Raw genomic sequence first — 25701 nt, 5'->3', positions numbered from 1 at the left:
AGGGGCACAGTTATTATAAACACAGAAGAAACACTGATTCATATCTATAAAAATGGAAATGACGTTTACACAGATGCATCATATACCATTTATTTGAATACTGAATCACAATTAAAATTACTCAATTCTGTAAAGCAGGACAGCCTTCACTTAACAATCTGAAAGCTCAAATTTTATTTTACTTTATTCAGAAAAAGATGAAGCTCCTATGGAACTAAAAATATCCCATCATAATACTATGGGTCAAAATTCAACCACTGCCAGAAACTTTCCTCCGGCCTCCAAATTCACATGTTTTTGTACAAGGCAATGGAAGGATGGCTAGATACAGCCCTATGACTTTAATTAGAAATTTTTTTTTTATCATTGAATGTTTTAATTAATTTTAACAGAGTTAAGCAGGAGAACTGAGCTGATATCTCAGTTAGGCTAAATCTCCCTTGGCCTGCTGAGTGCTGACTGGGCTTTATGCCCTGAGCTGGGATGGATACTCATTACATAAAGGTATATCTTAACAGGTTTGATTAAATCATCAGTGAGTTCTGGAAAATGCCTCATTTGAATTTGTCAAGCATACTGAGAAGCTGGAAAGAAAGTGCAGCTTTCAGACAACACAGGACAAAGAAAGGCCATTGCCTTTACCTTTTTTTTTTGCTTGCCATGGGCGACTTGGCTGCTGTAGCTATGGAGCATCACCTTCCCCAACAATGCTCACAGACTATAGATTTTACAAGCAGGAAGCAAAAACTGAACAACATACACCACTGCAACTTGTGCTGTACAGCCAGTAACCACATCGTAACACGTAATGACGCTATTTCTACTTTTACCACGGGCAAACTTGACTATGAAAACCAGCATCTGAATACCACCAGGTTGTGTTTTGTTTCTATCTCAACTTAATTTTTATTTTATTCTACCCTACTGGTTGAATATTTAGTTAACAGAAAAAACATGAACAACATTTTCTATTTTGTCCCCTCCAGGCTTTGTTGACAGACTTGAGGAGGTCCATTTCAGACACCTGAAAGAGAGATGCCTTTAACTGGAATTCCATAGTGCTGGTCGCACAGTTGCTGTCTAAATGAAGACACTGATGGGTTAGGTTTTTGGGTGTTTTGTTTGTTTGTTTGGTTTTTTTTTTTTGTTTTTTTGTTTTTTGTTTTAGGAAAGTTGACTTACATATATATCATTTAATTCAAGAAACAAGTATGCTTTCTAAATCCTGAGGGCTGTTTCCTTCTCAACGTAAATAGGAACCTATCCCAACTTCCCATACTAAGTTCCCACATCATTTTTATACCTGTCCAACTAAAACCACATGGAAAGCTGAATGTTCCTCAAAATAAAAAGGGGTAAAAGTGCTATTTTTAATGATGCTTTATCATTACCAATAGGAAAAACTACAAAAATAACTAACTGTTTGGGCTATATACTCAGCTGAATAAAATTTTCTATTATATACTCGCACTTGCAATAGCCTGGTTTCTTATACCAGAAAAAAGGTTCTTTATTTTTTTTCAATTGAACTAGCCCGAATATAAACTCATATAAGAGAACTTCAGTATATTCAAGTATATTCATATTTTCCCTTCTGTTGCTGCTTTGATTTTTTTTAACATACTGTGAGAATGGAAACATCTTAGACAAAGTCTAAGATGTTTAGGGATGTGAAAGGTAACAGGAAGGGATTCTATAGGTACACTGCAAATAAAAAGACAGACTAGGGACAATGTGGGCCTTCTCCAGAAGCTATCAGGAGAACTGGCTGCCCTGGATTTGGAGAAGGCTGAGGTTCTTAATGACTTCTTTGCCTCGGTCTTCACTGGCAAAGGCTCTGAACGCACCACCCAAGTCTTGGAAGGCAGACGCAGGGACTGTGAGAATGAAGACCTTAGGCCCACTCTAGAAGAGGACCTGGTTCAAGACCATCTTAGGAACCTGAATGCGCACAAGTCCATGGGACCTGATGAAATCCATCTGTGGGTGCAGAACGAGCTGGCAAATGAAGTTGCTAAGCCACTGGCCATCAAATTTGAAAAATCATGGCAGTTGGGGGAAGTTGCCAATGACTGGAAAAAGGGAAATATAACCCCCATTTTCACAAAGGGGAAAATGGATGACCCAGGGAACTACAGACCAGTCAGTCTCACCTCTGTGCCTAGCAAAATCTTGGAGCAGATTCTCCCAGAAGGCATGCTAAGGCACATGAAAAACAACAAGGTGGTTGGTAACAGCCAGTGTGGCTTCACAAAGGGGAAATCCTGCCTGACCCATTTGGTGGCCTTCTATGATGGGGATATGGAACTGATGGACAGGGGTAGAGCAGTTGATGTCATCTACCTGGACTTGGACAAAGCGTCCCTCGGGGAGCTGTGCTGGGACCAGTCTTGGTCAAAATCTTTGTCAGTGACATGGACAGTGGGATTGAGTGCCCCCATAGCAAGTCTGCCAATGACACCAAGCTGTGTGGTTCAGTTGATATGCTGGAGGGAAGGAATGCCATCCAGAGGGACCTTGACACGCTTGTGACCTGGGCTGAGGCCAACCTCATGAAGTTTAACCATGCCAAGTGCAAGGTCCTACACCTGGGTCAGAGCAATCCCAGGCACAGCTACAGGCTGCGCAGAGAAGAGATTCAGAGCAGCCCTGCGGAGAACGACTTGGGGGTGTTGGTTGATGAGAAACTTAACATGAGCCGGCAGCGTGCGCTCACAGCCCAAAAAGCCAACCATATCCTGGGCTGCATCAAAAGGAGTGTGACCAGCAGGTCGAAGGAGGTGATCCTGCCCCTCTACTCTGCTCTTGTGAGACCTCACCTGGAGTATTGTGTGCAGTTCTGGTGTCCTCAACATAAAAAGGACATGGAACTGTTGGAACAAGTCCAGAGGAGGGCCACGAGGATGATCAGGGGACTGGAGCACCTCCCATATGAAGATAGGTTGAGAAAGTTGGGGCTGTTCAGCCTGGAGAAGAGAAGGCTGTGGGGAGACCTCATAGCAGCCTTCCAGTATCTGAAGGGGGCCTATAAGGATGTTGGGGAGGGACTCTTCATTAGGGACTGTAGTGATAGGACAAGTGATAACGGGTTAAAACTCAAACAGGGGAAGTTTAGATTGGATATAAGGAAGAAGTTCTTTACTGTGAGGGTGGTGAGGCACTGGAATGGGTTGCCCAGCCAGGCTGTGAATGCTTCATCCCTGGCAGTGTTCAAGGCTGGGTTGGACAGAGCCTCGGGTGACATGGTTTAGTGTGAGGTGTCCCTGCCCATGGCAGGGGGGCTGGAATTAGATGATCTTAGGGTCCTTTCCAACCCTAACTAGTCTATCATTCTACAATTCTGTAAATCCTGAGTGCTTCATTCAAGAAACAAGTCTGGGCACTGGGAAAGCCCAAGTTTGGTATCCCAGCTGCGCTATCGATTCCTTCTCATCTTTAAGTGGATCGCAACTGTCTGGGGTGGGATTTGTCTTACACTGTAAGCATCCAATGCCATGCCTGCTGTGCCTGGCGCAGAAAGACCAAGTGAAGACCTCACAGAGCAGCAACTGTAACCCAGCCAGGAAATGGACTGGAAAAAGCACTACCTATTTGCAACCATGCACTTGCACCCATCTTTCAGTTCTGCATCTCATTATCAAAAGAGTGTCTTGTTTCTTTGTACATGACAGTAATTTTGAAAAGAAAAGTTAACATTTTGTATGTGGATGTTACAAATTCAAAGGGCTTTGCATGAGCTGTATCTTCTTAAATGTATTACTAAAATATGTTCTAATGGACATTTACCTCTATATTTTCAAACACAGATGTCTGGGTAGGTCAGTCACTTTTACGGCTTGATCTTGGTTTTGATAATATCACTTTATAAATTTAAGTGGGAGCTCAATTCTGTATTTAATCGTTAACTTCTAATCATCTTCTAGATAAGTTGTATACAAAACATCTATATAAACCATATGGTCCTGTGAAAATGTGGAACTGAACTGAATGAAATGCAAGCTCTTGCCTTTTCTGAACACATCTGCTGCTGTGGCTTCTGACAGGATAGCACCAAAAGGGCTCCCACACAAGCAGGACAGAAGGCAGGAAGCATTTTACACATGCTGTGCTAGGCTGCAATTAGCAAATTCGGAGGCCACCTGTCACAGGGCCAAGCAGCACACAATTCCAGGGGACAGGAACTGCTGGGGAAGCAAGCAGAGCTATCGGTAGATGAGAGGCATGCCCCGTTTCCTTTGCTGACAGTAGTGACATGCCTCCTTCCTTCTCCCAGTTCTTCCCAGCATATCCATTACACAGGTCTCTGCTGACAGGCGACTTCTCCTCTTCCCGTATGTGCAGGGAGACTAGCACATGCTAACATTCGGACAACTTACTATTTGCAAAGCTATCCAGAGCTGAAGGACAAATTTGAACTGTTCTTCTCAAAGCAATAGGTACTGCACATATCATTGAATCTTGTCTTCCTTTTAAAAAACCCAACAAATCCTAAAAAATAATGCTGGAACTTCTCTAACTACATAATCAAACATGAAATTTTTACTGTGACATTTTAGGTCTTTCCAGGGATGAACTTTTGTAATGCACACAGAGTAAGACAGAAAATCATTATGCAAGTTCAGAAGTGATAAACTTCTACCTTTTCTGGCACATTTTAGCTTTGATAGCAGTCAATTTTTCCCTCATTTAAAAATGGGAAAAGTAAAGATATCATGAAAAGGTCACTTAAAAGCAAAACAAAATAAACGAATGCAAATTTATATTGGATTTACACAACTGCCAAAAATGCTCAAAGCCTGCTAATCTTCTGTTTATTACTCGCATGTTCTCCTCTTTGCCTCAACAGTGCATATGCAACATTGAAAACTCTGAAAAATGTATTTTAAAAGCTGACTTTGAGTACTGTGAGCATGAGTCAGACATAATTTACATGGCTGAAATTTCACTAAATAACTTTGAAATTATACCACCATAAACCTTGTCAGGAATACTTGTTTTCAGCTTCTTCATGCATTCAGTTACTGTAATCCTGAGCCCTCTACCAACATGCATAAATTTAACATTATATTAAGAGTGACGCAAGGCTACCATCAGTCACTTTTTAAAGCACAGATGCAGAAGAGTGTGATCAATACAACAGCACATAGGAAGTAAGTGACAGCATGGAGAATACAGCTCAGCCATTTGAGCTCCAGACCTTTCACCACACACCATATGCTCCCCTGGCATCCCAACACGTCTTTAACAACTAGACAACCTTTTCCCACACTAATTTTGTTTAGCCAGACTGCTCCAAACACACCTCCTTTTTTCAATTAGCCACACAAACTTGAGAAAGTGGTCCCAGACCCCTGATGTCTGTTAATGATGCAGTGAAGAAGTGTTGAAAGCTCAGAACCCAGCTCTTCCTTCTGGAAGATCCAGTCAAGCCTGTGGGTTGCAGCAGCACCAGGGGAGGTTTAGACTGGATACTACGAAAAATATCTTCACCCAAAGGGCTGTCAAGCATTGGAACAGGCTGTCCAGAGTAGTGGCGGAATCATCACCCACGAAGTGATTTAAAAGACGTGTAGATGTGGTTCAGTGGTGGACTTGGCAGTGCCAGATTAACAGTCAGACTTGATGACCTTAAAGGTCTTTTCCAACCTAAACAATTCCAATTCTATGATTCTAACATAGAAAAAAAAAAGTTACAGAAGCAATCTGCATTGTTATTTCTCACATAAACTCCTCTGAGCCCCCAACACCATGAGACACCACTCCGCTTGCACACTGCCCTTTCTGCTCGTGCCCACTGATGTGCCCTTGCCTACTGGAACATCAAAAAGGGCCACAAAAAAAAGAAAAAAAAACAAAGCAACAAGCTGTTTGCAGCCTGACAATCACCCCCATGGCTGCAGATCACACAGCTGTGGCTTTCAAGAAGAATCAAGGAAAAAGAACCTCTCCAAAGAAAACTGAAGGCTCCACTATTCCTAGGAAAGTCCCAGAGAAGTAACAGGGATCCACTGCCTGCTAAGTGAAGGGCAGACACTGCACATCAGACGTCATTTTAACTTTTTTAAGTTATTCTCATGCTAAGAGAAGCATGCATAATACCTGTACAGAAGAGGAAACCCAAGTAACAATGTATTTATAAAAGATGAGTTGACTCTGAAGACTTGAAGAAGGGGCAGAGAACTTCTTTTGTTCTTTTTAGAGAGCAGATGTGTTTTATTATCTAATGTAAGGTAACAATTAGTTCTGCTTGCAAAGGCAGGCAGACAAACCTGTGGAGATTCAAGTCCTTCATCTGACAGCCATTCAGTTGTCAAACTCAAAGTCCATTAAAAAAAATTACCAATTCTCTATCCACTGAAAAAGTAAACAAACATGCATTTGTGGGTTTTTTGAGGTTTTCTGGGGAGGTTGGATTTCTTTTTTTTTCTGGCTATCTATATCGACGAATGTATATTTTGAGACTTTGGATGTCGTATTTTCATTTTTTTTTTAACTGGGTTGTACTTGTTTGTGTAGAAGCTTACTTTTACTCAGAAGACCAATATGTAAAATATTAAAATAAAAAGCAGCAGTCTAATTCAGTATCCAAAAAGCCAATAAAGTAGTAGTCATTAAATCATTAATTTCTAAAGATGCTAAATAATCTTAGTTTGAGAGCAATTTTTTTTCAAACTATGTTGATATCTGATGTTATTTAGATAACACAGCAACAACCACATGAAGTGTATTCTGCTTTGAAATACTTTTCTCTAGATTTAGATCCTGCACATTAAAAAAAGTCTCTTGAATTGTCCTTCTTTACTATATTTACAGTATATGTACTTGCCTAACATTTTCATTTAAAATGATGTTGAGTCCAGGTTTATGGTTCTTATGAGCTACCAGCTGGACTTAAACCACGACACCAAAGAATGTCAACAAAAATTCACCCTCACCTTTACCAGGTCAACTCATGTTTGTCCTTTTAGCTGACAAGATAGTTTTCACATTTCATCCATGAATGGAGCATATCAAACTCACAAAACAACATGGGTATAATCCTGCTACCTCCTAATTATGTTCCAAAATTCCCACTAAATTAGTGTTCAAGTTCCCATTTCTTTCTTTCCTGCTGACATCCTCTTTCCAGTACACACAAACCACTGATTTAAAAAGAGTCTGAATCTCACACTTGACTGTAGCATAGACAGAGGCTTGCTACTGGTAATAAAGTTGGGAATGTTTATCCTAGCCACATGTTCGTATTCTTGCCACTTTATCTTCTAGTTCTTGTATATGCAGTATTAACTAATAGCTTACAAAGACAGTAGCCTGGTTATGCTCCCTGCCCATATTGGTATTAAGAGTATCAACAGAAAGTTTCAAGAGAGCTCAGAACTTTTGCCCCTCTCTTTATTTCTCACTGCATACAGACAACATTTATCCCCTCAGTAATGTAACTAACTGCAAAGTGGAAATAGGTATATGACAATTGCTTAAATATATTTTTAAATTGGTATCTTTTCATAAGGAGTTGTTACATACATGCCCCCCAAAACCCAAGAGAGTTTAATTGCTGAGCGATGAAGGATGATTGTACAGTGACTAGACACGGGTGATAAATACTGCTCTTCAAAGATTAAATTAGATATGAGTAACAGCAAGAGGATACACTTACCATAGTACTTTCTAATATCTCTTTTATTAGACTATAATTCAGGACAGAAATAACAACATAATCTAGTGTTCAGAAACTACCGCAGGAACAGACTTCCAATCCCAACTCTGACACTGACTTGAGCAAGTTGCCACTTGTCAAATGACGCATTACTTTCTTTGACTCTTTCGTCACTATGAGGATGCAGCAATAGATCCAGCTGTGAAATCATTACAATATCCCCAACAAACTATAAAAGATAAAAACCAAAGTAGGTGCTCTGAAGGTATCATAAAATAAAATAATTACAGCAAAGGGTAAGAACCTAAGCATATCAGTATGAAACTGGAAGAAAATCCGTAAAAGACTTCTTAATCACTGTTGCTATCTTGCATTTGTGTTTAAAAAGAAAAAAAAGAACAAAGTGAGATTGTTTGGCTCACACAGCTACCATGAAGGAAAAAACCTTTATCTATATTTTTTCAGGTAACAAAGAGAAACCCGTTATAGATGATGGAAAACATGGAAGTGGCTGCTTACCAAAGATACGGTAAAGAATACAAAAGATCTGAAGAATCAGGCATACAAAATACTTACAGGTTAGGCATTATGGTCAACACTAGCAACTCATACCTTATATCTGTTCCAGTTTAGCACTGGCATGAGCTCCCCAGGGAAGTGAAAAGGGCCCTAAGTCTGCTGGTATTGAAGAAGTGTTTGGGTAACACTCTTAGATGCATGGTTTAATTTTTGGGTTGCCCTGTATGGAGTCGGGTGTTGGACTGGATGCTCATGGGTCTCTTCCAACTCAGGGTTTTCTACAACTCTGTCATCTGTCTCAAAATCCAAAACTATGAAATCTAAAAAAGCACAGGCATTAATCGCTGAGGAAGTGAAGCTGCTGTTCCTTCTCACAGATTTCCCAAACATTATAAAATCAAGATGTCTTAATTTTCATGTTGCCTGCAGTGCCTTGAAGAAGAAAAAAAACCCATGCATTTCCCCTCTCTTTCACCCCCGCTGTTGCTTTTCCATTCAGTGAGGCCTGAAGCAGAAGCATTCATTCTGTTCGTATTCCTGGAAACTTCTACGTTGCATTGGCTCATATTTTAAAGGTTATCTTTAAAACCAAAATAGTTCAAAATTGATCTTTTCAAGCCAGTATGTATTCCTTCATGGATAGGGCTTAGGCTCACAAGAAGTTCCACCATTTGAAAGCATGAAATAAGCAAGTACTGATTTTGAGCTTCTGCTCAGAGCTTCTTCTCATTTGCCCTTTCTTCCCTCCCCCCATTTTTTGCTTTTCTATGTAAAAGACAGCCTTGTCATCCCAATACAATTTGGCCAACATGATTTTTACCATATAAAGTATCATTTACATAATTTTTAATTAGACATGTGGCCACAGAAAAGAATTCAGATTTCACTATTTCAATGTTCTACAAAATTATTCCTCTACTGGCACATATCTAGATAATTTATGAAAACTTACAGTCGATTTATTCCTTGTGACACTGGTAAACAAATTAATGTAGAATTTAATTGCCTTTGTCTCTTCAGCTCAGAATTTCCTTTTAGTGATATTTATCTGAAATTATGATCTACAAAGAAAATAAACTGTAACTGAGCTTATAAAATTGGTCATATTTAGAAGTTGACAACTGTCACAATTATTAATCTGAATTTTTCTTCGCAGAGAACAAGAATACTTGATGAAATATTTCTGCAAAGAAGGCTGGTTTTATGCTGTCTCACATTTCCTGCAGTATTGTCATGCATTTTTCTGGATTTATTTATTTACTGCATTCGTATAAACTACCCTTCTTTCTTCCAAAGCATATCAGAACCCCTTTTTAAAGCAACCTTTTCCATAGTGAAATGTAGAATAATCAAGTCTTCATAATACCTGATCCACAGCTAACATTGAAAAACAATCAGAACAACTGAAGAAAAAAAAATAAATCCTTAATCATCATTATATAATTCATACTGCCTCAGCAGTATTAGTCCAAATCATTAAAAAATCCTAAATACAAATATTAGCGTACAAAACTAACAATAACCCATCTGGCTTGCATTATTTAAAAAAAAAAAAAAAAAAAAAAAAGAAGTTTGGATTGTGGCAAGTTGAATTATCATGACAACATGAACTACGCATTCCTGAAAGACCTATACATTTTCAAAATTCCTATCTGTTTAAAACATCTCTTACAGCTATACTGACTTATACACACAAAAAACCCCACACAGGTATAAAATGCCTCTGCTCAGATAAAATTCCTTCAATTTCCTCTGTGAAGTAGATTTAGCTGGGAAAAAAAAAAAGGCGTGTGGGGGGGAGGCATGTATTTTAAACTGAAGACACAAATAAGAAATGGAGGCCCCAAACACGACAGAGTAAGGTTTTAGGCTATGATTTTTACCTGAAAGTCTTCCCTTCCTATTTGCTTATTTTGAGATTTACAGAAATAGAAATGCATTTGAATCTGGAAGTGAGAGTTTATGTTCTTTAATGAAAAAAAAAATATCCCAAAACATGCAGATTGGAGGATGGGAAAGGAAGCAGGCAAAAAGAGGGATGTCTGGATATTTGCCACTGTGAATATGAATGGACTTCAGTAAAACTTAGCTGTCTTGGCCTAGAAATGCTTTGCTTTTTTTTTTTTTTTCTTCTTTTCAGGGCATAATTACCATAGCCTAGAATTACTATGGAGTATACATGTGCACATGAGAAATGCATTCTCAGGCTTGGGGTTTGTATCCAGTCTTCTGAGACGTCCACGTGGGGATATAACAATCCTGACCATATGGAACAAGAGGGCTCAGGCTTTCAGGCGCATTTACCTGTGCTAAGACAATGGCATACTGACATCTTGTAACTGAATATTTTATGAACATACCCATTCACGCTAATTTTCCAGTTTCCTGAAACAAGCAAAGCACTAGATTTTCTACTTGCAATAAATTCCTAGTGTTATCAGACAATGTAGCAAAAAGCCTTTTCCTCTGATCTCACTCTACATTCACATTTACTCTGCCTTCTCTGAGGCGGGGTGGGGAAGAAGAAGAGGAAGGACTTGCTGGGTAGGAGAAATCAAACTTCAGGTATGCTCATGCTGCTGACACAAGGGTGTAACTGCAGACAGACAGACATACATGACCTAGTTTTAATCTCACTAGCTTGGGTACAAATAGCAATGAAAAGGCAGCTACAGAAGCGCTGCGCAAGTGGCTAAAGCATGTTGAAGCCTGTTCCTGCTGCAGGTTTACTGCTTTTTGTACCCAACCTAGTTTGAGCATACCTAAATACGCTGTAATCACATCTCCTGGGCCCACAGTTGAGTACCCGTTGCTGTCTTCTCCCAACAACTGGATGATCAGTGAATAAGTAAAGACCCCACCAAACCCTAGCAGAGATGGGCTTCCAGTAAACATGTACCAAGGAAAGCTACATTTTTCCAAGCTAGCCTGCTTTTTACAAAGTCACTTGAATAGTCAGCTGAAAATAGGCGGTCTCCTAAAGGCTCATGTCAGAGCTTTTCTCTTCCTATTTCTTTATAGGACGTGGCTCTGCTCTCCATCAGCTAGCAAAAACACTGGCAAAAGCAGAGTAACTGGCAGCTTCTTTATTTTCTTCTTTTCCATCCCCAGCAATGATCCCATACACAGAACATGTAATTGCCATATCCTACTGATGAATTGTGTACTGACAAGCCTTAAAGAAAGTCCTTCTTTAAAGTATTATTAAAGTTTCTGGTTCAGGAAAGTCAAGCAACTAAGAGAAGGAAAGGTAATATGGAATGAAGAAGCCCTCTTCTCTCTTTAAAGTTTGGTAACTTTACATAGGGAAAATTAAAATCAGTGCAATGCAAACTTCAGTGTTCCGACAGACATTATTGATAGTTTGGGACAAATCTATCCCAGTTTACTTGTTCTGCCAGCTTAATACTGCTAAGGAAAAGCCCAAAATGGACTGACATGCTGCTACACCAAAGCTTTAAGAACTGTGTCTGCCTGAGGCACCTCTCCCAGAGATTATGACAACAGCCAGAAAAAATTCCATGTGGTCCAAATCTGAGATTACAGTTGTGCGACAGATTGGCAAGGAACTGCTGTGTTAACCAGCTGGCAATATACAGATGAGGAGAACAAGCCTGTTTCCAAGTAAATGCTTCATAATAAAACCAGCACCTATCCTTGCCCACATGGATTGAAGAATTACCTGCAGTAGCAGTATGCAAGAATAACGGCACAATTCCAGTATTCATTTGAGCATTCTAAAAGGGCTGCTCTAGGTCAGTAAATGATCCAGAGGAATTTTTGTATTTAGTAAAATACAGAAGGTGACTCAATGAGGATTACTTCATTAAGATATTTGAACTTGTCCTCCAAAAGGAAATAAACTATCCAACAGTAAAATCCCTCCAATTTTATTCCTTATAGAAGCAAGAGAAACCTGCTCATGTACACTTCATCTTAACATCAGCTGTACTTACAGGAAGTCTGCATTCAGTCATTCACCCAGTGGCACACGTTTCCACCTTAACAAGGAACCACAGCACACTACCAAGTAACTATTTAAATTAGAAGTATGGCTATGGTTAAGAATCAGACACACCAGGTAATAAAAAGCAGCTGCCACACCTTCAGTTTCAGAAAGGTTCAGGCACAAAACTCATCTTCCAGATAAACTTTGTCTGTTTCCCTTCCAAACTGCTGGCTCTTTATGAAAAATTGTGTGTTACAGAGCACTGAGCACAGGACTGGTAACTGTAAAGTCTTCTCGGGATCTAAATGTACCTATGACAACAGAAACTACATTGCTTTACAACTTGAAATGGTCACAGATGAAGTTATTTATCAACCACTGTGCCTTGTATGCATCCAGGCTTTGCTAGGGAAAGGGAGGGAGGGGGTTTGGATGGCTGTATCCCAGTGATACCTGTATGCACATAATGGCAAGGAGAAAACGCAATGCACACAGGATACTGTGCAGTGCCCAAAGTTTACCAGTATTCTCCATCAAGCCAGAGCATAGCCCACTGGCATGTCTTCTGCAACATTAGCATTCACAGAGATGCATGCAAAGAGGTATTTTCAAACATCTCAGGAAAGCGTGACAGACACAGAAACCCAAGCCTTCTTCACCCATGAATTTACAGTGCCACAAGTCAGAAGAACCTACTTCATCCTCTATCAGGAACATCAAAAACTTCTAATAGGTAGGTGAACTTCAAACAGTCTCACAGAGTCTCTTAAAGAAACTGACACAAATATATGTCCTGGGCAATAAATACTACCATAGGCTAGCATCCATCATGTATCCTCAGCAGTTTGCAATTCAAGTTCTAATCTGAAGTCACACATTCATTCCCCTCTGCATTTTCTCAGAAAAGGCAACAACAACTTTCTATCACTCATAATCTCTACACAACTATTTCGCTGTACCGGAACAGCAAAACCTAGCCATCATTTTGTACCTGTATCCTGAGTTAAGAAAACTTTTCCCTAACATTTCCTTTGTAGTAAAAATCTTGCTTTAGAAGGAAAAAAATCCAAATTGAGACAACCTACTTTAATGCCAGAAAAACCTCCTGCACTTTACAGAAAAAAGGCAGAGATGAGTAATCTACTGTCTGTAAATATCTACACATAAAACAGAAAATGTGATACTATCACTCATCTCCTCCATGACTGAGACAATACAGACACTCTCCAGCTTCATCATAGAAGCCCAGGAAGTATATGGGTAAACCTGCTAAGGTCTGTCATCCTAGATACAGCTAACACAGCATGATCTTCTAGGTCCAGAGCAGCCTGAGGCATCTTCCTTGCTCCCTGCTGAGTGTTGAGGTATGCCAAAATTTTTGGCTGTATTCTGGAACAGGCTGAGGATGTCCAGGAATACAGGTCAGCTGCGGGGAGAAGGACCAAGGAGGTACCTGCAGTACCTGGTTTGAGACACATGCATGAGTGGTGTCCCTCAGGGGTCTGTGTCAGGACTGGTTCAACATCTTTGTCGGTGCCATGGACAGTGAAATGGAGTGCACCCTCAGCAAGTCTGCCCATGACACCAAGCTGCGTGGTTCGGTTGATACGCTGGAGGGAAGCCATCCAGAGGGACCCTGACATGCATGCGAGGTGAGCCAACGCCAACCTCATGAAGTTTAACCATGACAAGTGCAAGGTTCTACACCTGGGTCAGAGCAATCCCAGGCACAGCTACAGGCTGCGCAGAGAAGAGATTCAGAGCAGCCCTGCGGAGAACGACTTGGGGGTGTTGGCTGATGAGAAACTGAACATGAGCCAGCTTCAGTGTAACCGTATCTTGGGCTGTATCAAAAGGAGCATGACCAGCAGGTCAAGGGAGGTGATCCTGCCCCTCTACTCTGCTCTTGTGAGACCTCACTTGGAGTATTGTGTGCAGTCCTGGGGTCCTCAACATAAAAAGGACATGGAACTGTTGGAACAAGTCCAGAGGAGGGCCATGAGGATGATCAGAGGGCTGGAGCACCTCACCTATTGAAGACAGGCCGAGAAAGTTGGGGCTGTTCAGCCTGGAGAAGAAAAGGCTGCATGGAGACAACATAGCAGCCTTCCAGTATCTGACGGGGGCCTATAAGGATGCTGTGGAGGGACTCTTCACTAGGGACTGTAGTGACAGGACAAGGGGTAATGGGTTAAAACTTAAACAGGGGAAGTTTAGATTGGATATAAGGAGGAAGTTCTTCACTGTAAGGCTGGTGAGGCACTGGAATGGGTTGCCCAGGGAAGTTGTGAAAGCTCCATCCCTGGCAGTGTTCAAGGCCAGGTTGGACAGAGCCTTGCGTGACATGGTTCAGTGTGAGGTATCCCTGCCTATGGCAGGGGGGTTGGAACTAGATGATCTTAAGGTCCCTTCCAACCCTAACTACTCCATGATTCTTGACAAAGTGGAGACTACATTCCTTAAGAGATGATGGATTGAGAAAAGCTGCTTCAAAGACGCAACTCCTCATGAACTACTAAACCCAAGTTCATCAAGAAAGGCTTCATTCTAAGCTCACTACTAACAAAGCAGTCTCTAAAGGAACACAGTTCAGAAAAAGTACAAATTATTTATGACTATCGATACTATGACTTTTGCAGAACACAACTGTACCATGAAATAGTCCTAAAGGCTATTCTGAAATGCTAGACAGAGATAATGCAGCCACATGCACTTTCCCTTCTTCCCACTGTCCAAAAACAGCTGCAAAAATTCGTAAGTTTTTATGAGCAGATCTCTGCGTTTTCTGGGAGACAGGAGAAATATTAATTCTCCAAAATCCTGTTCATGGATGAACCTAAACTTACACAGCAAAGTGGCATACAGATCTTGGATTTTGTACACTAAGGTTTAATACAAGGGTTTACATACATTTCTGAACAACTTATGAGGGGGAAAAAAACCTCTCCAAAATGAAAAAAAAAAAACAAAAAACAAAAATCCAAACACCAAAACCATCAAATCCCAGAAGTGTCGTTTACCCCAAACTGATGGATCCACCACTGCATCATTATACTCTGTATTTACAACACTGCATGTTACATCATGAAGGAGAAAAGCAGCCCCGCAAGATGACATACCAAGAGCAGAGACCATATATATCGAATACTGCCGTAGTTTGCTGCAGGAACAACTTCCAAGCGTCAGGAGCTTCCTTGCAAGCAATCGCTCACCTTCACAGCAAGAGTCAGCTCAGATTACTGCAACAATGAGCAGCCAACAGTTACCCCACCTGAGCAACTATGCTCAGGTTAGCCCCAGTAAGCTTAAACTTGCAGCCAAAGCTGTAGCTCAGACTAGCTTGACTGGCAGCTGATGAATATTGCTAATTAACACAAAGTGTGCTAACTTGATACGTTGTTCATGGTTGAATTCCCATTTAGAATATGCCAATCATTTTACTCACAGACATGTTTTCCCCTAGAGTTCCTATAATCAATAGGTAAAATAAAATCATGTAGAAACACGTGGTTTGGATTTATGATTTTTGCACAAATGGGGGTTGCAACTCAATACGTTCCAGTATCCCTACAATCAATTCCTATAATAGCCAGGATGTTCCAGCTTTCCTGGGTGCTCCTTAATCTCCCCGTCTTCTAATGCTGAAAACTAGCACTGCCTAAATGCACATTCTTCACCATTTTTCAGGATATATATGAATGAGTTGAACTTCAAGGGTTCATTCTACAGACAACCATTGAATATAACTTGTCCAAGAGCTATTAAGAGTAAAAATGAGTCTATGACTTTGATGCTTTGGGAGAATACGTGTTTAACTAAAACACAAAACACAGGTACAGGCTGATCATGCTGCTTTATATCAAAACCAGAAATGTTTCTAGAAACTGAAGAGTCTCTTCTGTGAGGAAATTACAAGTCTGGATATTCCCCCTCTTCCCATCTCTACCACAGGGAGTTTGAAAGGTTCCTCCTTGATTTCTAAATATAGAGCTCATAATCAGTTTCTGCATGAGAGGCTCATGAACAGGAGCACTAGGATTTCAGACTGGAATAGCAAAGACAAAACAAGTCACAGCACTCCTCGGAGTTCTCTTTAAGGTCACCACCATGCAGATACAACCCAAGAATCTGAGTCAGTGAGCCTAAAGAACAACCAGAAGAAAAGCAGCCAGAGCGGCAACTGAGTAAGTGGTGGCTGTAATCTTTATTACAACGTGGTAAAATAGAGGAATCAATTTTCCATTTATAATTATAACATCACAATTATAGGGGATCTTGCAAGTAACAAGCCAGATGTCCTTAACGGCAAATGTACTAATGCTCCTGATCATCTCTGTAGCAACTAAGGTGGACTCAAAGTAAGGGCAAATAAGTATGTAACTATCGGTTGATTTTAGCAAGTTTGCATTTATTAAAAAACTCTAGAAAACAAACCCCCGAACTAGATTTACAGGTCTAGCAAGTACTACTGCATATTTCTGTAAACTTCCACACTCCTTGTAACTCTATCACACTGGTAACTTAATAGTGGTATATAGTTATTAGCATCAGAAGAATGTCTCAGTCCGAATATGCCCATATGCTGAATTAAGTGAAGAAGTATTCTGAAACCATCTGTGTTCGGGCTCCTCATGCTGGACAGCTTCACTAAGCTTGGGGGACTTCAACGGGGAGAATGACTTGTGCTGACAACACTCCAAGTCCAGCATCCTACTGCATATACTTTTGCTCATTTCAGTCAGAATCAGCAAAGACTCTGGAGCAGAGTAGTTTACTAACCCCTTGTAATCCCAATAAACTGCTCAATCATTAACAGCTTTAACAACCTGTGTACCACACAACAAATCATTTATGACCCTCCTTTTCATCTCCCCTCACTGGTTGTGGCTTTTCCCCTTTTCTGTTTCTGCTGGTGGCTTAGTTCAGTTGAATTCTTTGTTCATTTATTCCTTCTGTTGGGGGTGGGGAAGAACCAAAGTATTTTTCAGTTAGGAGATAAAAAGAATCCTTTTGTTCTGCTCAGATTGGTATGTTACAAATTTGGTAAACTCTCCCTTCTGTATTTATTCTGGTTTTATAATCCATAATGGTCAGAGAACAAATGTTCCTTCACAAGATGGTCCCAAACCCCTATGGCAAAAATTTAAGATATCACTTACTTAAAAATAGAAACTAAAGTCTAAATTGGTAGATTATATCATTGATCTGGGCCCTTTTGTCTGTGCTAGAGAAGCTGTAGAATATATAAATCTAGGGGAAGACTTAGTGCAGAAAAAAAATAATAAAAAAATCACTATTCTGGACTCCTTGTAGAACTTCTCCAAGTGCAAAACTTTAAATCAATTTTTGTTTTACTGCACTGTTCTAAATATGAACTTAGCAGTGGTCAAGAAACTGGAATACTTTTCCATGTATTTCTTGTTAGTTTAATGCTTTCTTATATTTTAATTGTTTCTTTGTAAATACCAGCACAGAAAAAAAAAAACCCTAAAAGAACCCACCAAAAAACCCCACCAAAGACTACACAAGAGAACAGTACATTCTCCTTGCCACTACACTGTGTTTTCTCCTTTTAGATCTCCCACACTTGGACAGTTACACCCATCTGAAATGTGCCTGCATACCGCAGCATCTTCTGTCCGCTTCAGATTAAAACTATTATATATACACTTTCTGCGGTGCAGAGCACAGCATGACACAGCAACACAGATCACACTGGCTTAACAGCATTCAGACGGCAGGTTTTTATCTTGAAGTACGAAACACACATCATCCTGTAACAGCTAGGTTTGTAATTGAAGCATGGCCACATCAGGAACCCTGTGGTAGTCACATAAGCGTGAAGTGGGCAAAAGTCTTCTGAAACAACACTGGAATAGTCCTCTTAAAAATCACATTGTTCACAAAGGACAGGCTTACCACTGCCTACATAAATCAACAGTAGGTCTTCCCAACGGTGTGAAGTTGTACACTCTGCCAACTCAAACCTGTTCTATTTGTTTTTGGAAGACAGTTAATATGGCTAACCAATACCTACAGTACCAGGCAGTAATCTTCACAAGTGAAATGTCATGAACAAACACAATTAACCCAGGGAAGACCATCCCCTCTAAAAACAGGTATCACTCAAGATACTTATGTTCTGTCATTTGTCAGTAAACTGCCCAATAAACTGTGTATCAAATGTAACATATTTAATGAGCGTCTCCAGGACTGCAGAAATTACAAGTTCCCAAAACATAAGGTCTGGTTCCCAAACTACTGCAATCTGGATAACATTCACCTGCTTTCAGACTGTTGTAGTATTTCTCACTTCCCTAGCTAGGCAAAGGACAAGTGGCATACTCTGAGGGAAGTTCCACATATGACTGATATTCTTTACAGAAGCTCTCTTCGTATCTGTATGATTTCATCTCATTTCAACTGCCTTCCACCAGAAGCCAGCTACAGAAACAAGATTTCTCCAGCCTCTCATAACAACTCCCCCCCCCGGGAGGAGCCAGTGTCCCCTTAAAGTCAGAAGGAGTTGATGGAAAGCTATCTAGTTCTCTTAAAATCTGTCTGTAATCCACTGCAAAAACAGTTCAGCCCCAAGCAGGTGCAGCACACCCAACACTGGCAGAATCAGGGTTTGGCACTGGTTAGACAAAGGCAGAAATTAAGAACATGATTGAATCGGCAGTACCTTAGCTTAAAAAAAAGGTGATGGCAAGCACTCATGCAAGAGAGCTTGAGAAAGACAAACAATCTTTCGCAGTGTAATAATAATTCACAGGCTGGCTACAGCAGTTACTTCAGAAAGTTAGCAACAATAAAATGCAACTGCAAGATACAGCTATACAAGTGTGGGTTACAGACAGCACTACTGAGGTACTGGGCTCTACGAGCAGGCTCCACATGTGCTTATGCTTAAGTCGTTGCACGGGCATATTCTGTAACATTATTATACACTGATACTGACCCTTATTATCAGAGAGGACCAGTATCAGTCATATACCTAACCAGGGCAATCCCATGTGCCTAAAATAACACGCAATTTTCTGTGAGAATGGCATCTGAGTAAAGGATTACGCTTACAATACATGCAAGCCTAACACAAGTCTCAACTGGCAAGGACATGACTGATCTGTTAGACTTGATAGCTCCAGCACAGCTTACCTGGCTCTTCCTGCTCCACTCTTCCATAAGCACACACCCCACTTTCTCTAGTGTACGTTCCAGAAGCATTACCAATTCACAGAGTTGGGAAGACAGCTAATGTATGTATATTTTTTTTAAATGTTGATGTCAATGTCCTGTCTACTAATTTCACTGCTGAAGACAAAGTAAAATCCATCTAAGAAATGTCAGTGAGGAGCAGAGAACACCACAGGTGGAACAATACACATGCCTAAATAACCAACTCCTCTGCCAGAAGGAGTTGAGCTGACAGATTATGACACAAACCCTTTGGCCAAATGGCCCTTAACTAATTCTATTACTTCTGTCCCTTAAGAGAGGGGCCAATTCTCAGTAAAACATCCATGGATGTGGACAGCAATATGCAGAGGAAAAAGACCCCTAAAATCAAACAGGCACATGAAGTCCTGAATTGCTCCAATTTATCTGTTGCATTGCTATCATTTCTCCTTAATGATAAATTTACTCAAAAGGAAAAAAAAAGCCAAAAGCCTATTAAAATGTCTATTTTAAAAAATTAGCATTCACTTTTTAATCTGCATGCTCAGAACTCTCACACTGTAGCTCAAGAACCACAGAGCAAGATGACATCTAAAGCAAAACCAGTTTTGAAACAGACTAATATCTCAGATTTCATTCATGCTGGTAGTTCAGTGTTCCCTTCACATCCTGTCCTTCCTTACGTGCTGCTGGCTGAAGATAATCTCTTCCAGGCTTCTCAAATGCTGACACAGGAACCTCTGTGAGCATACGAAACTACTTCCTTTTCTCCTTGAAAAGATTTAATAATCTACAACTTTTTTTCTGTGCCCTACTTGTAGTCTATCGTTTTCTTCCTTCTTGTATTGAATCTGCTAAAATAAAAATTTTACAGAGTGTCAATTCAACAAAGGAAAAACTATAAAGTTCATTCTGACAGCTCCCTTTCTCAAAAAAATTAATCAAAAAAAAAAAAGAAAGCAAAAAAAGCCTTTGCCCTTGAAAAGATGAATGGAATAGCCTTAGGTATTCTATAGCTGTACTTACGAAAAAGTTTTTGGACATTAAACACACAAGTCTCTACAGAAATACAAAAAGTGTTTAGCCCAAGTCATAAACTTCTTTTTCCATTGCACAGTCCATTTCTACACTTTCCACGCTACAGTCCACCTGTAGCTCACCTCTACAGTCCACATAAGCTCACCTCTAAGAGAGGGACAAGTCCCATCCATCTCAAAGGGAAGCAATGCCTATAAGATAATACTAGCAAATGAAGTAGTCTCACAAAAAGCCATGTACATACACACACAAACATATGCTATTCAAATTCAGGAGAGCAATTATCCTCTCTACAGAAACTCAGTGCTTTGTCCATATATTAAACTTTTCTTACCAAAACCATGCCACTTAATATTATAATGGTAGCATCAAATCACAGTACATAACACTAAATAAATGTATCAGTCAATCTAAAAAAAAACACTAGGTGTCAGAATGTCCAGTTTACTTTTCTATGTAGAAAAGGTATTTCACCTTAAAATAAAGTAAAAAGTCATGAGAAAGTAATGTAAAACTCCCTGGCCACAAACAAAACTGATGCCAGCACTCTTAAAACATTTAACATCTCCATGTGTGTCCTATTTAGTACTTCATACTGAACTGTTGGAAAAATTCATTATTTTCCTCACTCTTACCCAGAACAATTAAGTTTGATTTTAAAGTTTTATATTTTAAAATAGTGATAAAAACACCTAACAAGAAAGATTATCTGATATCAACCCAGCTGCTGAGCAGGCATTTACATTTTATAGAGAACAGGCATTTTCACTTTGTTAGATCTCCCCCCAAAACCTATCTGAAGACAAATAGTCAATCTACCCACAGATTTCTATATAAAGTTTAAATAAAAACTCCAAATCCTCTTAAACTTGGTTTTCTAACTTAAAGCAAATATTTATTAACACATTTTTCATCAAATGCTGAATCATGGGGAAAATGTGTAACTCATTGCTAGTTTAGAGATAATTTTATTTCAGCTCATTGAACAAATCCCTTCTTGTTTTTGGCAGAGCTGCATCAGAACATTTTTTTAAACAATGTTGTATCACTGCTGTAGTTTAGAGAAAAACAAATGTAAGTCTTGAACAGGAAAGGAAAAAAAGTAATAAAAACAATTAAGCTCATTTCTTATAAGTGCAAAGATATTCCCCTGTAGCAAGCAAAGAAGGTAACAGAGATTAGTATCAGCAATTTGAATTTAGGCTATCCAATAGAGATTAAAATTTAGAAGTCCAAGTTTCTCTCATTATAAGAGGTCTCTTCTATTGTTCATCCAAAATTACCACTTTTTTTGTTCTTTACTGAAGCACGCAAAATCACCCCCTTACATTAGGTCTAAAATAATTTTCACATAAGTCAATAATAAAAAACCCCAAACCTCATTATTACTATTATTCTGTATTACAGCAACAGCAAGGCTCCCATTATGATTGACAAATATACAGAAAAACACTGTCCAGAAGAGGTGGATGAAATAATTTAGTCAGTCATTGAATTCAAAGGGATCAGAGAACAATTCTGAAAATGCAGACTGGTTAATGCTTCCAAAATCAACACATCTGGTTCCTACTTCTGTGCAGGTTCCTAAAAAAAATTCTGTTCCTATTTCTGTTGAAATACTTAAGCACTCAAAATACACAGAAATTTATATTATTTAAAAGATACTCCTCCCTTTACTAAGGTATACTGAATTCAGTGGCATAAGACATACTTCAGACATTGTCTCAAACTAGGAAATGCTAAAACTCCTGTTCAATTAAAACAATCCCAAACAAACAAACAAACAAACATCAACCAAAAAAAACCCCAAACAGTACAACCTTTTCTGGCTGTATTCAATGGAGGAATGTTTGTCCCTTTATTCAAAAGACCAGAGATATTTATCTGAAAAGGAAGATGCAAGCAATTTAGAAAATAACTTTCATATTTCTGTTAATTGTAAATCACGTTTCTGTTTCACAGCCTTAAAACTCTGAAGAGTTAAAACAAAGGAGTTAAATTCTCCACCAGAATGCATTTGCTCAAGTGTAAAGCTAACAAATGCTAAAATTTTTGGCAATACTTCTGCATTTCTGAATCATTAGATAGTCAAACTATTTTTTGATTTTGCTTGCATGATGCTGGATTAGAATAATCCATATAAATCAGTGGTTTCCCCTCACTAGGAATACAGTGTTTACTTCTGGTCTTCTGATGTCAAAAGGATGCATAAAAAGATAGGGAGGTTCAGAAATAAATAACAAAAAAGCCATGGATTACAGCAGTGGATTACAACTGTTTACTCACGAGAGGAGTAAAAAAGAACATAGTCAAAGTAAACATAATAGTAGCAAACCAGAGAAGGCATGCTGAGCATTTCAGTCACCCTTTACAGAACATAATGATGGGATGCTTTTCCTAAGGAAAACTTAAACATGTAGGTCTTTGACAAAGAGAACTGTTTATGCTATGGGAACGGCAGAATTCTCAATGCTCTCCTCTCACCAAGATGTACGGTTCAAACCCACAAGACGGAACTGAAGTAGGACAAAGAAGAAAAAGCTGAACTCAAATCATGTATTTAGTTGCCTAGAGATTTAACTTGTGGAAACCTAAACATCCGGGACAAAGTCCTTCAAGATATTTAAGCACTCCTTTTCTACTGGTATCAGTTATCATTTGAAAACAGTGAGGCTTGTTGACCAAATATGCTGGATGATCTAGACTGTTACAACTTCAAGCTCTTCCAAGTCTAGGCAGCAACAGTGGTGGCAATATAAAAATATTTATATGCTGGATAGTAGCTGGATGCCTATTTATTTCCTTTTTCAAATCATCACGAGACTGTTGTATGTAAAGACTGTGATTAAGCAGCATTTTCTATGTGATACAGTGAGTGAAAATATAAGCCATGAGGCTTCATACTTGTGTTTTTGGTAAGGCTACGATTTTTTCCCTGTAAGTAGTCACCAACTCCCTCTTCCCATCAAGTCCATTACTGGCTCTCTTCCCCTCCACCATGACAAATACATACAGCCACATGGCCCCATTTCTCAAATGCCTTCCAGTTTTCATTACAGCTCTGACCACCTTTGCACCACCCCCCATCCTTCAACTCTTCTCCAAACTCTTTCTTTGCCTCTATCCACTTCTCTCCTTGCTGCATCCCCTTCTCTCCCCTCTGCTGTTCACCCCCCCCCCCCCCCAAACACACACACTGCTTTGCTCCTGACCACCAACCCCTCTCCCCCAAGTCTGCTGCTTCCTAATGTCTCACTACATGTTTCCTTCCTACTCCCATACCACAAGGCCTCTCCAGAAGCTTTCAGTTACAATCCTCCTTTCTCTTAGAGAGCAAAACACCATCTCCCCTCAAAGTAAGTGCTGAATACCACAGTGGGTAGCAGAAAGGCTACACAAGCAGCACCTTGCAGCTTCAGGGAACTTGCCTCTCCAGTGAAGCAGGCTTCACCATCCAAAATTAAAAGTATTTCCACATGGTGATGCATTCTCTGAAGCTTCACATTTATTTGTGGCATTCCAAACTCGCTGCACCACTGACATGTAGAAAAATGCCACCAAGTCAAGCATCAAACATCATTACTGAGACCAACAAAGAGTTAGTAAGTTTCTTAGGTATTTGTACGAGTGCAAAATAAAGTATATGAGTAAAGCAAAAGTAAACAACAGGAGAGTCTATGCAAATTGAGGCCACACCAATTATGGATTACACTGGACAGGATTAATGCAGATTAAAAAAAAGTAGTAATTATTTACGAAGTCTTGATGAACACAGAGATTCCTATAATCAAATCCTAAAAAGCTATCCATCTGTGGAGACCTCTAGTACTCATGCAAACCAACTTTCTTCAGACCCTACATAGGACATTAAACAGAAGTCTCTATGAAGAGCTTGCCTGCAGAACAACTATAACTGAAGATGGTTTAAAGTAACTTTTGGTTAAGGTTCACCAGGCATCAGTAACGAATAAGTTCACATTCACAACCATTTTCAGACATTACGCAAGAAATTTGACTATTACCAACCAAAACAGAAGCTAAAAAGTATTTCATGTTTTTTGTAATAAAAGCTCAGAAACCTTACAGACATACAAAAACTACAAATTCCAGTACACACAAAGTATGATTATTTGCAATAATTAGTAAAAGCTGAATATTAACATTTTTACTGTTTTGTTACATTCAGTCATATTAAACATATTACAAGAGTTCCGCTACGGGATAAGTGTGCCTCAGGTTCTTGTGTCCAGCCCATAACTGCAAAAAATCCTGAATAAAGTGAATTTATTCAGCTCAGGTCATTATTTGCAGAAAGTCCATTAACTGTTTTCAAATAAAAGAAAAAAACTGTAAACAACAGGTTCTACAAAGTTTATATGATTCATTCTCTGATGAACATAGTAGTTACCAGAGCAGTAACTGTTTTTAAGAAAAATTACGTAGCTCCCCCCCCCAAAATACCTTTACTGGAATAAAGTATTTACATGTTTCTTTTATATGAAAGACTTAAAAATTATTATATTTTAATTTGCAGTTTATTTTTCAGTTACAGGGATAAACTCATCAACTTCTACCTTACCACGTGTCTGCAGATTCTTAGCAGAACTCTTACATCAGATAATGACTCGAGTTACAAGAAATGATGAAGACTGATTCGTAACTGTAAAGTTTGTATGAAGAGAAACATGGGAAAAGATCAGCAAAACCCACAAGCACAGGGAGAAAGCTAATACGTAAGTTCATTCACTAGGAATCCACATACCAGCTGATTAAGAAGCTGCCTAATGACCAGCTTTTGTGATCACTACATGGTTAGCACTGCTCATTCCTGAAAACCTTTGTGAAGTCAGAACTCATGAAAAATTCAGATTTAGGGCTTGATCCAACACCCAAGGAAGATGATAAATATTTTAGCTCTGACATCAGTGAAAACAGAATAGATCCTTTACGTTTTTTCCTTAGTGTAAAAATTTCCTATACAGCTTTTTAATAACAAAATATTAAGGGCACCAATACTGTATTGATATTTCAAAAAATTAACGTCACCTTACACGGCAGTATTAGAATGATCCAAATTACATGCCTAATACAAACCTATTTATCAAAGAAAAATTACTTGGCCAAAGCATGATAAAAAAGCTCTAACAAAGACGCTAGAAGGTAATGCAACTTTCAGAAAAAACATCAGCACTACCACAGCGAGCACTGCAACTTTATAGCTAGTACGCTCTGCACAGATGGACAAGTAATTTTTAGAAATGAATCACGCTGCAAATGATTTTACTAATTTTAAAACAGAGGTGAGGAACCAATAGCCTACAGGCCAGATATGGTTTGCTGCTTCTGTTCAGATGGCCTA

At 39.4% G+C, this 25701-nt stretch overlaps 1 protein-coding gene across 14 annotated transcripts in view; it reads right to left on the bottom strand.

The window, feature by feature from the left end:
• The window catches only part of MBD5 (methyl-CpG binding domain protein 5), a 154187-nt gene that overhangs the window by 120819 nt on the left and 7667 nt on the right, over positions 1-25701 (bottom strand). The window contains exon 2 of one of the 14 annotated variants that reach the window (XM_061445281.1): positions 19988-20158. The exons of 11 other annotated variants lie outside the window; for them this stretch is intronic. The gene's annotated coding sequence lies outside the window, so the exon portion shown is untranslated. Of the gene's footprint in view, positions 1-19987; positions 20416-25701 lie in introns of those variants that run through there. 2 more of the 14 variants (XM_061445297.1, XM_061445290.1) reach the window with 2 other exon arrangements.

Source organism: Pezoporus flaviventris, unplaced genomic scaffold (assembly GCF_033815535.1).
Source record: "Pezoporus flaviventris isolate CSIRO_AGI_PZ_B2104156 unplaced genomic scaffold, CSIRO_AGI_Pfla_v1 ptg000001l, whole genome shotgun sequence".
Lineage (NCBI taxonomy): Eukaryota > Metazoa > Chordata > Aves > Psittaciformes > Psittacidae > Pezoporus > Pezoporus flaviventris.
This window is presented reverse-complemented; position numbering and strand designations above follow the sequence as displayed.